The sequence below is a fragment of the Euprymna scolopes genome, chromosome 23, assembly GCF_053919585.1.
Source record: "Euprymna scolopes isolate OS-2025 chromosome 23, ASM5391958v1, whole genome shotgun sequence".
Classification (NCBI taxonomy): domain Eukaryota; kingdom Metazoa; phylum Mollusca; class Cephalopoda; order Sepiida; family Sepiolidae; genus Euprymna; species Euprymna scolopes.
Window position 1 is genome coordinate 1490240 of NC_136504.1, and position 14761 is coordinate 1505000.

Genomic DNA, 14761 nt, shown 5'->3' on the forward strand with positions numbered 1-14761 from the left:
AATGAAAACAAAAAAATTTGTCATCAAAAACTAAAATGCACTAGTGTCTAAACAAATGTTACCAAAGGCAAAAAAGTTCATTTTCTATCGACGTGGATACTTTTTTTTTAATTATTAAAATTCGAATTATTCAAAACAATATTTTAGAAAAACTAATTATAAAATGTTTAAATATGTACATGGATGGGGGAGGGGGATTTATTATTGTTACTAGTAGTAGTAGCAAGTCAGCTGTTTTGTGCACAGTCTCCGTAATAAAAGTACATTATATGTCTATATTGTTCTATATAGTTTAATCAAATTAGTTTGAGAATAAAAAGTGTCAAGATGAAGGTAAAATTTTATTTAAAAAGAAATTAGGATTGGAAAGTGAAAAAAAAATCATTTTGTCCGTTCGACGTCGTCCATTAATTATTTGAACTTCGTCGACTGATGGCGGGGAAAAAGGGCGGAAATCCATGAACGTGGGAAGAAAAGGATAAAATCTTATAAAAGTATTATATTTTAAAATGAACTTAAAAGCTTTACATTAAACTATTTGAACTGTTAAAAAAAAAATGCTATTTATGTGTGTATATATATAAAAAAAAAAAAAAAATGAAGAATACAAGAGAAATTTGGAATATTGTGGTGCAAACAATGAGAAAATCGTCATTTTAATGAGACAACATGAAACGTTTTTTTGAAACTGAATCTTCTCTCTCGATTCTAAACAAAAAAAAAATACATCTGGTTAACTAATTATTAAAAAAAATATTTAAACTACATAAATGCAGGACATATATAATTTTATCTCCAGGATTTAACTTGACTGAGAGAGAGAAGAAAAAAAAAAGGTAAGTCTGGCAACAGATTATCTTAATGAAAAAGAAAAAAAAAAAAACGACAATGTCGATCAAATTAGCCATTTTATTTTTTTTTATTTATTATTTCTATTTTTCTTTCTCTAAATAAAATAAATCATGGAGCTTTGTTGTTAAAAAAAATTCCCTGTTGTCAGACTTCTTTCGGTAAAAAAAGTGTATTTTTGTAAATAAAAAAATATTTATCTTTTCAAAATTAACTATATTTTGTTTCCCCTTCTAAATGTTTGATTTTAATGTCATTTTTATTTCTATCTGAATTAATGTTTTTGGTTTTTGTAATTCGTGTTTATTAGAAAAGTTAAAACCTGTACTATTTTGTAAAGAATGTATCCATTTTGTATTTAACTATGAAAGAAAATCGAATTTTGGGCGCACATAATGGAGCGGTCCCGGTCCCCCCTCTTTTTTATTTTTGTTTTTTAAAATTGTTTTTCAGTATATTATCGAATGGACGTTAGTCTACCAGATTATCAAAAAAGTTTTTTTTCTAAGCCAATATTCAAATATTTGTAGGGAGTGTTCAGTTCATAATGCAATGTTCTAGTAAATCACCCATTTTATAATACCTCGACGTTTTTAGGCCAAGTTTCGCGAATTTAACCTTTTTTGAATTTCTTATAAAATCATCTTTAAAAAAAAAAAAAAAAAACAGGGGAAGAAGGAGGTAAACTGCTTTAAAAAAAGGTTAAATTCGCGAAATTTTGCCAAAAAACGTCGAGTGGTTCTAAAACCGGTGATCGATTTACGAGCATGTTGCATTATAAACTGAGCACCCCTACAAATATTTGAATACTGACTAAAAAAAAACAAACACTTGATAATCTGGTAGGCTAGTGTCCATTCGATAATAATTCATTGAAAAAATAAAAAATACGGAGGAATGTCCTGCTTCCATACATGTGCCTTTTTGTTTTAATGATTTTGTTTTATCGGAAATTTGATGTTGGTCATTTGGATTATTCGAACTCCCATCGATCGATTACGTAATCTTCGACCTTCTTCAAGTACACTTTTTTCAAATAGCGTAATGGTTAAAAGCGTTGGTTAACCATTTCTCAATAATATTGTCTGAAGGTCCAATTCTTAAACAGTTCAGTTGAAAATTGAATTACCAGTATCGGTGTTCGCCCAAGTTTGACAAAGATTTTCTTGGAGAAAGTCGGGGTTACGCTTGAAACAACCAAAATAAAAACAATCGAATTGACTTAAAAATAAAAGTGGGGTTTGGGTTTGTTTTACAATCCACAGAGATACGAAAAAGTACTTAAAAAATATAACAAAGTAATGTGTACAGTAATACAAACCCCAAACAAATGTTACCAAAGGCAAGATTAGTTACTCTTCTACATAGCTGAATATATTTTTAGTGGTTTTATCTTTTTTAACGTTTATCGGTTCGAAATTCATAGTGTTTATCGATAAGTGCAAACAAGAAAAATGGCGCCGAACTGACCCCAAAATGTGAAGTTTGGAAAATAAGTTATAACTAAACAATTATACAAAATACTGTTTGAAACCCATCCAATATGTCAATAAAAGCGACCATTCTGGCTTTGAACAAAATTAAAGATGAAGAAAAAATTTATAAAAATAATTTTCTTTATATTTTTATTATATGATTTTCACATTTTTCTTTTATGAAACATTTGGATTAAAATAAAAATGAAAAATCGAAAAAAAAAAAAAATAGGTCGTTCCTGATATCACAAATAGAATATTCTCTTTTAAAATGGCTGAAAAACAAATGAATAAATCAAAATTGTACATTTTTAACTCTTTAAGAAATTTACTGGATTCTGGAACAGAGAATAATCATCTATATTTACGCAAAAAATGCGTGAATTTTTTTAATTGATTGCTTTTATTTTTAAATTTTAAAAAAATTTTTGGTCTGAGATTCGTCTTCACCAAAATTCAAAATGGCGTTTCGTTAAAGTTGGACCATTTCTCGTCTCTTGCCATTCAAAACGGTAACATTTACTTTTTTCGTTTATTTCCATTGCTTTTTCTCCTCGATTTGTTCCCTTTTTGACCAAAGATTAGAAGCCTTCTTCTATTTCTAATATTGACAGCATATTTCCCATTTTTAAGAGAAAAAAAAGGCTGTCTAAATTCCATTAAAAGTCACTAATTATTTCCAGCTAAAAAATGTCGATTTCGATTTATTTCTCATTTTAAAAAGAAATTAAACCCAAAACAATTTTGCACAGTGTTATTTATTACTAGTATAATTTTTTTAAATAAACTAAATAAAAATCCTTTCGTAGCTTAAAAAAAAAATTACTTTTAAAAAATTGATCGTGATAATCTATATTTTTTATTTTAAAAATTATGTTTCTCGCCACTACGTGACTTATTAATCGAACCGTTTATTTATCGAATCAACAAGTCAGCGGTTGTAATTTCGTTTTGGCCTTTTGACCAAGCTCACAGTGAAGTATCTGTTCTGATACTACTACACTATACATTCTGACCTCGATCAGTGAAGGGAAGGAGAGGCATTTTTTTTTGTTCCCATCCGGAGTCCTCCTCCTTTTTTTAGCTGGATTTTCACCACATCAAAAACCGACCTTGTGTCTAACTCTGCCCTCGTGAGGAGGTAAGTGAATAAGAATAGTTAAAGAAACAAAAGAAAATAAGGTACTTGTGCACTTATTGATCCGTGCTTCTTAATATGGGGAAGGGAGGGTGCTTTGTACCTAATAAAAACATATAAAACTAATTAAACTTGAAAATACTATTAAAAAAAAAAAAATAGTGCGGATCCATGAGTGCACTAGCACCGCAAATGTGATCGTTCAAAATTTGGAACTGTCGAACGGAAAGTCGTTTAAATTCATAGCAAATCCTCATATTTCAGAAGCCATTTTTAGAGACTCGACTCGCTACCTTTCTCTAAAATGATATTTTATTTTGTTTAGGCGATTACGATGTACATCATGAAAATCTTTGGTAAGAAGAAAAAAAATTAATTTTACAATTTGAGATCAATTTCGCATAAATTTGATGCTTGTTAAATCATGTTAAGTATAGTCGACAAATCCATTTTTTTTTTAATGCCTTTTTAAGCAAAAACAATATTACGTTCTTAATTGTCATGTTGAAAATAGTAATATATCCAAAAATTATGAAAAATCATCGAGTAGAACAATTGCTATTATATTTTTAATTGGGGGGGGGGTGCTATCACTATAGACAAATATTGTATTCAAGTAACCTAAAATATTCGCTTCAGAACTCCCTGCGTATAGCCTTCTATTGTATACTTTATAGCGTCGAAGAAAAATGCGATTTTACCCAATTTTGGTGCTAATGCAGAGAGTGATCCGCGCTATTTTTTTAAAATCGTATTTCCATGTTTAATTAAAGTTATGTTTTTTTTTTTTTTTTTATTCAATAGTAAGGTTAAAGTACAGAATAGGTACAAAACACCCTCCCTATTTTAAGAATGGCTTTTTAACGTTATTATTTCAGCACCGATCACTCTCTGCATGAGTACCCCAATTTTTCGTAAAAACAAAAACTTATAACTATAAATAATTTTATACTCGATGATTTTTCGTAATTTTTGGATACTATTTTTCGGCATGACAATTAGTACGTAATATTGTTTTTGTTTAAAACGACATATTTTAAAAAAATCGATCTGTTGACTATCTTAAACACCTCACTTTCCCTAAAGCACTTATTTTATTCAATAGTTTTTGGTGTATGTACTATGATCATACGATTCTTAGAATCTCTGCTTTTATTACAAATGTCGCCATCTTGTTTGAAGCTATGGTAGCGCAGAAACGCAGCAAATTTTGACATTTTATCGATTTCGTGCTGCCATAGTTTAATAATGGCGACACTCGTAATGATTCGAATGATTTAGTTTCGGGAATGAAAACGTTTATTATATCCAATATAGGGTACTAGTGCACTTATTGATCCATGCTGAAATAATAACGTTATTGTTTACAAAGGCATTCTGAACATGGGAAGGGTGTTTTGTACCTATTCTGTACTTTAATCTTACGATTGAATAAAAAAAAAAAAAAAAAAAAACTTTAATGGGTTTGTATTACTATACACATGGATTCGAAAAAGTGGTAAAAAATGCAAATATATACCAAATAAATGTTATCAAAGGCAAGATAAGTTACTCTTCTACCTATCTGAAAAGGGTTTTAGTGGTTTACTGGTTTACTCACTTTAAAACGTGCAATCTCTTCGAAAATCATACAATGTTTAACGATATATTTTAAAAAGAAAAATGTCGGCATGCTTGCTATTGAACTCGGTAAGTTTGGAAAAAACAAAATGAAAATATCGAAAAAAGTTTAAATTGTATGTATTCGTTATGGAACGAAGTTCTCCGAAAAAAATTTCACTTAATTTCATAAAGTAGTTTTTTTACAGCGGAAAAACACGTTTTTATGAGAGCTCGTTGAAGGCAGCCATCTTGGATAAAAAAAAAAAAAAAATTGTTTGAATTTTAGAAATGCCAAAGGGAGATAACTTCAGTTAAAGCGCTGACACCCCCTCCCATCTTTAGTACTAGCTTTTCTTCCTAAAAATCGAACATTTTGCTCGGTATCATAAACTGTATTTTCGCTGTAAAAAACAAAAAACAAAAAAACAAACAAACAAAAAAAAAAACTACGTAATGAAATTAAGTGAATTTTTTTTTTTCGGAGAACTTCATTCCATAACGGATACATACAATTTAGCTTGGTACTGGTCGCGATTTGAGTTCCCTGCCGAACACCATAAAAAAACACTGACTTCTCCCTACGCATGAGCAAAGGACATGTTTTAGTTCCATAGTAACTAAACGATCATGAATTTTTATCGACTTTTTTTTTTACTGTTTATGAATATTGAAATAAAATAAATTACTACACATTAATAATATCTCACTTTTATCGCCTTTGTTTTTTATCACTTTTATCGACTTTTTTTTTTAAATAGCATTTTCTTTTTAAATGACGACGTTTTTACTGTTTATGAATATTAAAAGAAAATAATTACTAAACATTTATTAATAAAAAAATGGGTGTTAGTGCACTTATGATCCGCGCTATATTTTTAATCGTATTTCTAAGTTTAATGTTTTTTTTTTTTTATTCAATTGTAAGGTTAAAGTAGAGAATAGGTACAAAACACCCTCCCCATGTTAAGAATGGCTTTTTAAATAATAACGTTATTTCAGCACGGATCAATAAGTGAACTAGCACCCATTTTTTATTAATAAATGTTTAGTAATTATTTTCTTTTAATATTCATAAACAGTAAAAACGTCGTCATTTAAAAAGAAAATGCTATTTAAAAAAGAAAAGAAAAAGTCGATAAAAGTGACACATAAACAGTAAAACAGTAAAAAAAAGTCGATAAAAGTGATTAAAAACAAAGGCGATAAAAGTGAGATATTATTAATAAATGTGTAGTAATTTCTCTTATTTCAATATTCATAAACAGTAAAACTTATAAAAAGTCGATAAAAATTCATGATCGTTTAGTTACTATGGCAACTAAAACATGTCCTTTGCTCATGCGTAGGGAGAAGTCAGTGTTATTTTTTATGGTGTTCGCCAGGGAACTCAAATCGCGACCAGTACCTTTAGCTTTTTTTCGATATTTTCATTTTTTAATGTCTTGACTAAACTGTATAAGTACCAAGAAATTATACAAAATACTGTTAGAAACCCACCGAATATATGTCCGCCTATGTCACGGTAACAATTTAGGTGCACCAGAATTTTGGGAATTTTTGACACCCCTAACACGAAACTGCGAATAAAATATAAAAAAAATTGTAATTTCTCTTTTAAAAGTGGATTATTTTCTTTATGGAATATACTTCCAAAATAAACTATTAAAGTTGTTTAAAAAATAATAGAAATATTTTTTATTTAAAAAAAAAAAAAACCCAGTGTTTACAAAGTGCCGGCGCGCCTTCATGAAATCAATTGAATTTTACGAGTTAATTTTTTTTTTTTTTTTTCAATTTTTAAACTTTAAAAATCTATCCATTTTTCTATTTGTTAAATTTTTACGATATTTTCAGAGTCAATGGGAAATTTTATGCTATTTCCAATAAACCGAATATAATATTTTAGACAAACTTTTTTTTTTTTTTTTGTTAAATCCCCCCCCCATTTTGAAATGTCTATTAGCATTTTAATAATTAATTTGCTCACCAAAGTTTTATATATCACAAATTGAAGATAAAAGATCAATAAATAATATATTGTATAAGGTAAAACAACAAAAAAAATTGTTTTGGGGCAATTTACCTGTAAAGTTCAAAGTGTAAAACATTTTCTTTTTTTTTTTTTTTTAAATCACGTTGATTTTTGGAAGCCTATATTCTGCTTATATTGTCTAGTAAGTAATGGATGCTGACGACAATTTTTTCTATTTCATTCAATGTTTTCTTTTGTTAGATATTTAAATAAACAAAACATTTTCACTCGATAAAGAATAAAAAAAAATATAATAAATCAAAAATTTATGTATTTGAGAAAAGAAAAAAAAATTCCTCAATGTATTTTTTTTCTTTTTTTTAGGCAAAAACTTATAAGTAAAATTTGACTATTTTTAAACTGTGGGAACACATATTTCTTCAGGCACAAGGCTACACGGCTAACGCGAACGTGTGGTTTTTACTGCATTCTGTCCACCCGTAGTTCTAAACAAGGACAAACAGCTACTTCCGGTTTTTCAATAAAGACGTAAAAATGATTGCGTAATCGCGCTTTTTTAAAATAGTCGTTCAAAAAATTCTTTTATTTAAAAAATAAATGGAATTTAAAATATAAATATGGATAAATTCTGAACAATGAAGAATGGAACTAAACATTCAATAGTATTTTTTTATAGGTAAGTGATTTTTTTGGAATTTATATCGATTTTTTTTTTTTTTTTTTTTTTTTTTTTTTTTTTTTATAACCGAAGTAGGTAAAATTTTGTTGATTTCCTTCAAATCTTTTTTAAAGAAAAATTGCATAATTTGCTATTAAACATGTTATTTTTTAAAAATTTCGTCTTTGTTCTTTTAATTGAAAAAAAATTAGGGGTTGAATTACATTTTTCAAGCAGTTAAGCTTGTAAAGATAGGAGGTCGAATTATTCAATTTTTTTTTTTTTCATGCATTAAGATCGGTTTTTGACACTGCTACGATAACATATATTGAGCGAGTTTCTAACAGTATTTTGTATAAATTTTTTGTTTAAACTCGTTTTCCCAAACTTACCATGTGCAACAGCAAGCATGCTGCCATTTGCATTTTTCCAATACATCTGTAAACACTGTATGTTTTTCGAGCCGAATAAACACTTTACATTAAATAAAAACACTAAAAATTTATCCAGTTTGGTAGAAAAGTAAGTTATTTTGCCTTTGATAACATTTATTTGTTATATATTTGTTTTTTGACAACTTTTTTGAATTTGTGTACAGTAAAACAAACCCATGTTTTGATTCCCAACACGTGTTTCATCGAAAAGATGGGTAAAAATATTGACTAGAAATGGTTATGATTTTTATAAAATTCTGTATAAGGCGATAACAAAAATATATTTTCATTTTTTTTTTTTTTTTTTTTCTGTTACACCAGGCGTAGTTTACCCCAAAATAAACTAAATGTGAGGCTCAATCATTAATGTAAAATGAGTACCCAGTCCCGGGCCATTTAGTGGTCATATGGAATTATTTATTTATTTTACTGAAATCAAAATTTGTGCTAGATGGAAGTGAGTTCTGTAAACTTGTATAGTTTGTTTTACAATCCACAGAGATTCGAAAAAGTGGTAAAAAAAAAAAAAATCAAATACATAAATAAATGTTACCAAATGCAAGATAAGTTACTCTTCTATCTAGCTGGGTAGATGAGTAGCACACCTTTCCTTAGTCAATGAGGTATGGGCGAAGAGACTGACGAGGGTTGATTACACACAGCACTGACGATCTTGATGAAGTCTGAGTGTGGCCTCCAAGTTCCATACAAGTTCAATTCCACTAAAGAATGCTGAGCGTTCTTTTTCATAACAGCATGGACAATCAAAATTCTGATGTTGAACTTAATACAGCTGCTGACAGTTTCTTCTGTTTATGTCAAAATGTGCGCTGTTCACACTATTCTCACTTGCGCAAAAACTAATAGGTTCAATTTAAAAAAGTATTTGCACAAATACTCAAAAAGCTGTAATTTCACCCTGCTCGACATGCATTCCTCTCCCCCACAAGTTCACGAGGAATTTCGGGTGAGTGACATGAAAAAGAATGCTATTCACTCTACACTCTGAAACAATAGAGAAGAGGGTTGGTGAGCTTATGTCCTAGGTGATGAGAGGAGACATTTACATTAGCTATCTCCCCCACCCACGGCAAGTTTTTGCAGGTACGACAAAAAAATTCTGTACAAAAGTCCTCTGAAGCTATATACACTGTACAATGTTGACTGGTGATGAAATCACTAGTCTTGGTTGTGCTGGAGCCGCAACCTACTCTCTGGTGCAGTTTCTAAAGCACCAGGGGCGTTATGTGGAATCAGTCGGCTCAAGGCCCTGGGTCCTTCTTGTCAATTGCATGCATGTTCTTGGGGGTGGTGTCGTTTCCAGCTCCAGCGTTCTTGGGAGTGGTCACGTGTGTGACCAGTATGGAGTTCTCGGGAGTGCCAGAATCTCTAGCTGAGTCATAAGCATGAGTAGTTGGAAGGATCTAAGAAGGGCTTGATGGCGCATCATAAAAATCTTTATCGCCAGACTTACGTATGGGACTATCTGTTGGATTACCAGCATGGACTTCTGGCTGGGTGGCAGGAGAGTCCTCTGGTGCCCCTGGTAGGGTGCTGACACAGGTGTCTTCTGGTGACTGGTAAGAAGGACTCTTATCACGTCTTGGCTAGTTGTAGTCCTGAAAGGCTTGAATTTCCGGTGTTGTCGGTTTCTGAGCGTGAGTCTCCCAGAACCATCTATCTTGACCACATATTGGTGAAATAGTTTCACCTCCACAACGGTGCCTGTTCGTTCCCAGCGTTTAGGGTGATTTCCAGTTAGGTTTTGAATATACACATGATCCCCCACGCTTAGAGGGGGCAAAGATCTTGCATGTTCGCTTCACTTTTCACGCTTAAGGGAGTGACGTTTTGCTAGTGCCTTCTCCCTGTTTACGAGCGTTTCGGACTATGTGGGGTGGGGGCAGTACCGATCCATCAGGATGGGATCTCTAATGGGTCGTCCGAAAACTATAAGAGCAGGGGTGCCTTTATCTCTGGATCGATGGAGTTGCGGTATATTAGCGTCACCCGTTGAAACTTGTCCACATTGATGGACCTGCCTGCTGAGGTGTTATCCATCAGCATTCGTTTGACAGTTTTGACTGCAATTTCTGCTCTGCAGTTGGCGTGAGGGTTGGCAACAGAGGTAAGGTGATGGTGGACTCCTCATAATCAGAGGAAATCCTGAGTCTTCCCAGCAGTGAATTGGGGTCCCCCGTCGGATGTCAGCTCCTCAGGCACTCCAAAAGTCACAAAGACTTCTCTGAGGCGCTTGATGAGGCCATCTGCGCCGTTCTCTGCTTGAAATACCATCGGGCAGTTGGGGTACCGGTCGACCACCGCAACATAATTATGGTTGTTGTGTGTGAAGTAGTCGCTGGCGATCTTGTGGAACGGGTACTCTGGAGGCACAGCGTTAAAAGGTGGCTGCATAGCATTGGACTTTGCCTCGAATATCTCTTGGCGTAATGTTGCCGGCAAGGATCACGCCATCAACAGTGCAAAGGCTGCTGGAGATGCGGTGGTACGGCCAGAGTGTGGTCCTTAGCTGTCGGCAGTCCAAAGGAAATCCGTCATGAATCAGTCGGTGCAATTCCTGTAGGTTTGCGTCCGAAGATGTAGCTTCCCGCACCATGTCCCAGGAAACCACATTAGTGACTGCATAGAGAGTGTTAGACATGGATGCGTGTATCCCATCATCCTCTCCAATATCTGTGGTGTCTTCTGGGCTAGAAGCATCATCTGCATGGCTGGCGGCGGCTGGTGGGTACCGGGAGGCGGCGTCAGGTCCCAGGTTCTTCTTTCCAGAGATGTGGATGACTTCAAAGGAGAGGGTCTTTTCCTTTAGATTCAACAGACGGCGATTGTCTCTCCGTCAAAGAGCGGTCATTGAGTATCCCGACCAGCGGCTTGTGGTCAGTAGCCACAGTCAAGTCATGGCATCTGAGGTAATACCGTGTTTGATGCAAGGCATTGGCAACAGCAAGGGCTTCTCCTTCAATAGGTGCATATCTGGATTCTGTCGTGTGGGTGAAGCGGCTACCCATCAAGCAGAGCTTCCAGCCCTCCTTGCAGCACACAGGCATCCTGGTGGCGCAGTCGCAGTACTTCTGCATCATGAAGTACCCGATGTCAGTGACCGACCAGTCGGTTAACAGACAGGTTGGGCGGGATGGCTGGAACACCCTCACTCCCTCTTTATTTCCTCTATGATCTTGAGCTTAGACTCAGCAAATATCTCATTCAATTCCTATGTCCACTGAAATTTGGTGGATGGTTTCAGGAGATGCTGGAACGGCTGCATGCGCTTGGCCATGGAGAATGCATATGCTCTTCGATTGACCAAACCAAGCCCTTGCGCCAGTGATGTCCTTCAGGGTAGGGAAATTCCGAATAGCTTCCAAGAACTTGTCAGACGGGGTGACATTAGTGGGCGTGATCTGGAGGCCTGCAAAGACAACAGTCTCTTCAGCGAACTGGAACTTCTTGGGGTTGAGGGTAATCCCATTTCTGGTGCAGAGGTCCAGCCACTCGCACGCCTGGAAGAATGATCCCTCAACTGAGTCAGCCCACATGCACGTGTCATCCACGCACTTAACCTTGTTTCTGAAGTTGGCGATAATAGCATCAAATCTCTGGTTGTAGGCATCGCCACTAGCAAGGAAGCGCTGTGGTGCCACCTTGTAGCGATAACGACCCCATGGGGTTATGAAGGTCGTAATGTGGCGATCTTCCTTTTGGATGGGAACAGAATGGTAACCATTCCAAGCGTCCGTGACGGTCTTCTGCGTGTGCTGGGGGACAATCTGCCAGATGGAAGGGACTTTCCACATGGTGAGTCTGTCTCACGGACTGTCGATTCTGTGGCTGCAGATCCACTTTTGTGGTCACCACGATGCGGGAACACCAGGTTGTTGGTGTGTTGGAGCTGACCTTCTCTAGGACGCCGATAGTGACGTCTCTCTCAAGGTTGTTATAGACCTTATCCTGGCAGTGTAGAGGGACCAATGCAGGCTTGTGAATGGCAACCGGCTTTGCGTTGGGGTTGATATGGAGCTCCAGTGGTTCGCACTTCATCATGGGAAGTGGCTGGTGCTCGCATGTATTAAACGTTGCTGATGAATAGACATCAAGCAGCCATTGCTTCAGAATGGGCACATTTTCATCGGTGGGTGCAATACCTGTTGGAAGCTTTGTTGGTATAGGTGGTGGTAAATCAGTGTTTTGGGCACGAACACTGCCTATTTTCATCTTCCACTGTAGCCAGGGAGTCTTGAGGCCAACTTACTGGCACAGTTGGGAAACTGGCAGGTATGACCCCTAATGCCACCAGTGCTTCATGACAAAGGAAAGCTTTGCTGATTTTTCAAGACACATATAACAACTGCTTTGTTGTTTTTGGTGTGCCAGATACATCAGCTGTGGATACCTCCACGAAGATACCTCCTTCAACCCCTAGATCCTCCTCGGTAGCTCCTCGCATGGACAATTTGACGGGGAATATGTCAGTCTTAGCGATGCCCATCGCAAGTGCTGATCTGATGGGTATGATGGAACTCTGACAACAAGAATCCGCTACCATAGGTATTTTGATTGATGTGGGGTTGGAGGATTTGAGTAGGCGGCCAAGCTTCTTGTGGTCATCGAGTGAGCTTCATCGTCATCATTGGGTGGGGCTTTGGAAGATCTAGCAACCCATTTGCCTTCGTAAACATGATGTTCGATTGGCTTGCAGCTGCTAGTTAAGGGTTGATGAGTTTGGACAGTACAAAGTTGGTCAAATAGTGTGCCAGCTTCGTTATCCTCCGTGTGCAAAGCGTCATCATTACTGTACTTGGGCTTAACCTTACAGCGGGGGTTCTGAGATCACCACCTGGAAGATCTGTCTCGGTGGCCCCATAACCCGCAGTTCAAACACTTACTGTAGTTCATCGCAAAATGGCCTTTTACAGAGCACTTGCTGCATGTTACAGACCAAGCACTGCAGGACTTGGTTTTGGAATTCCGGTTGTTCGACTTACCGTGCTGTAGTTCTCTGCAGGCCCACTTGTTGCTGCGAGATGGTTGTGACTGGTGGGGTTTGTCGTTGCCATGGCTCATGGTGGCGGTAGTTTCCCCAACAGCTGCCCTGGTGGATTTACCCTGTTCCTTCTGGGCTATATAGGCAATAGTTTCCTCCAGGGTTCGGTCTGTTTTGGGATCACCCAACAGATCAGAAAGAATCTCTGGATCAGCAATACCACAAATAAGATTATCCCTAATAATCTCACTGCTGTAATTGCTGTGTACTGGCATAAGGTGGACTGACCCCTGAGAGCAACAAGGAAGGTCCTGATAGGGGTACCAGGGGCCTGTGCCATCCTACTGAGTTTGATGCGGTGGACCAGGGTGCTCTCTTCCCTGACTGCCAGGCGCCTTATAGCAGCAAGGACGTCCGCCTCAGTCATTGATGACACATCTTCTTGCAAGTCTTTCATGAGGTCCTCATCACAGCAGTGAAAGAGGGCCGTGGCACACATAGCATCAGTGATAGCCATGCTGGTCTTATACATAGACCATTGTCGCTTGAAGGACGACCATTGATCGGGAGTGCTCCCGGCACTAATAGATGGGGACTTAAGTTTAAGCCTGGGGGTTGGCTATTGGGGCTGGATGGGCAGTTTGGGCATGAAGATTCATGAAGGTAATAAACACATTACTGAGGGATTCAGGGAGTTTCTGGGATTTCCAGCCACATCCAGTAACTGGGCAGATGACTTCAATTTTGTTGCCCATTATTTATCCAGGTAGAACGAGTTGCGTTCGAAAGCGGCGAGATCCTGACGTGCAGTCGTAAAACAGCATAGATGAGTAGCACACCTTTCCTTAGTCAATGAGGTATGGGCGAAGAGACTGACGAGGGTTGATTGCACATGGCACTGACGATCTTGATGAAGTCTGAGTGTGGCCTCCAAGTTCCATACAAGTTTAGTTCCACTAAAGAATGCTGTTCACTCTACACTCTGAAACAATAGAGAAGAGGGTTGGTGAGCTTATGTCCTAGGTGATGAGAGGAGACATTTACATTAGCTAGATTTTTAATGTTTTTACTTAATGGGTATTTTTTTCCATTAGGTCCACCTTCACAATTTTCTTTTTAAAAAAAAATGCAGAGACAAGTAGTTTTTGAGATATAAACACTTGTGTTAAATGACAAAGTTCTCTCTGATTCTCTCTCCTCTGATCTCGAGCGCGTGGTTCAGTGGGGGAAGATGTGGCTGGTTACCTTTAATGCATCCAAAACCAAACTCCTATCCTTACATCATCAACGCTCTGATCCCCAGCGGGCATCAATTGTGATGGATGGCTCTCGTCTGGGTGAGGCTCCGTGTTTTGACAAGCTTCTGGGTTTAACCTTTACTCCTGATCTGAAATGGAACACGTACATCAAGTCTGTTGCCAAGGTCGCTGGAAAGATGGTGGGATCCTTCTACCGCTCCAGAAGATATCTCACTACTGATGCAATTCTCTATCTATATAAAAGCCAAGTACGTCCAAGGATGGAATACTGTTGCCATATCTGGACAGGAGCTGCTAAAAAGAGCCTATCCTGCCTTGACAGAGTACAAAATAGACTTCGTGGCTTGGTGG

At 36.5% G+C, this 14761-nt stretch overlaps 1 long non-coding RNA gene across 2 annotated transcripts in view; it reads left to right on the plus strand.

The window, feature by feature from the left end:
• The first annotated feature begins 845 nt into the window (after positions 1-845).
• Positions 846-14761, plus strand: part of LOC145245730 (uncharacterized) — a 126177-nt gene continuing 112261 nt past the window's right edge. For both annotated transcript variants that reach the window (XR_013863027.1, XR_013863026.1), the window contains exon 1: positions 846-2836. This is a non-coding gene — a long non-coding RNA (uncharacterized LOC145245730). The remainder of the gene's footprint in view (positions 2837-14761) is intronic.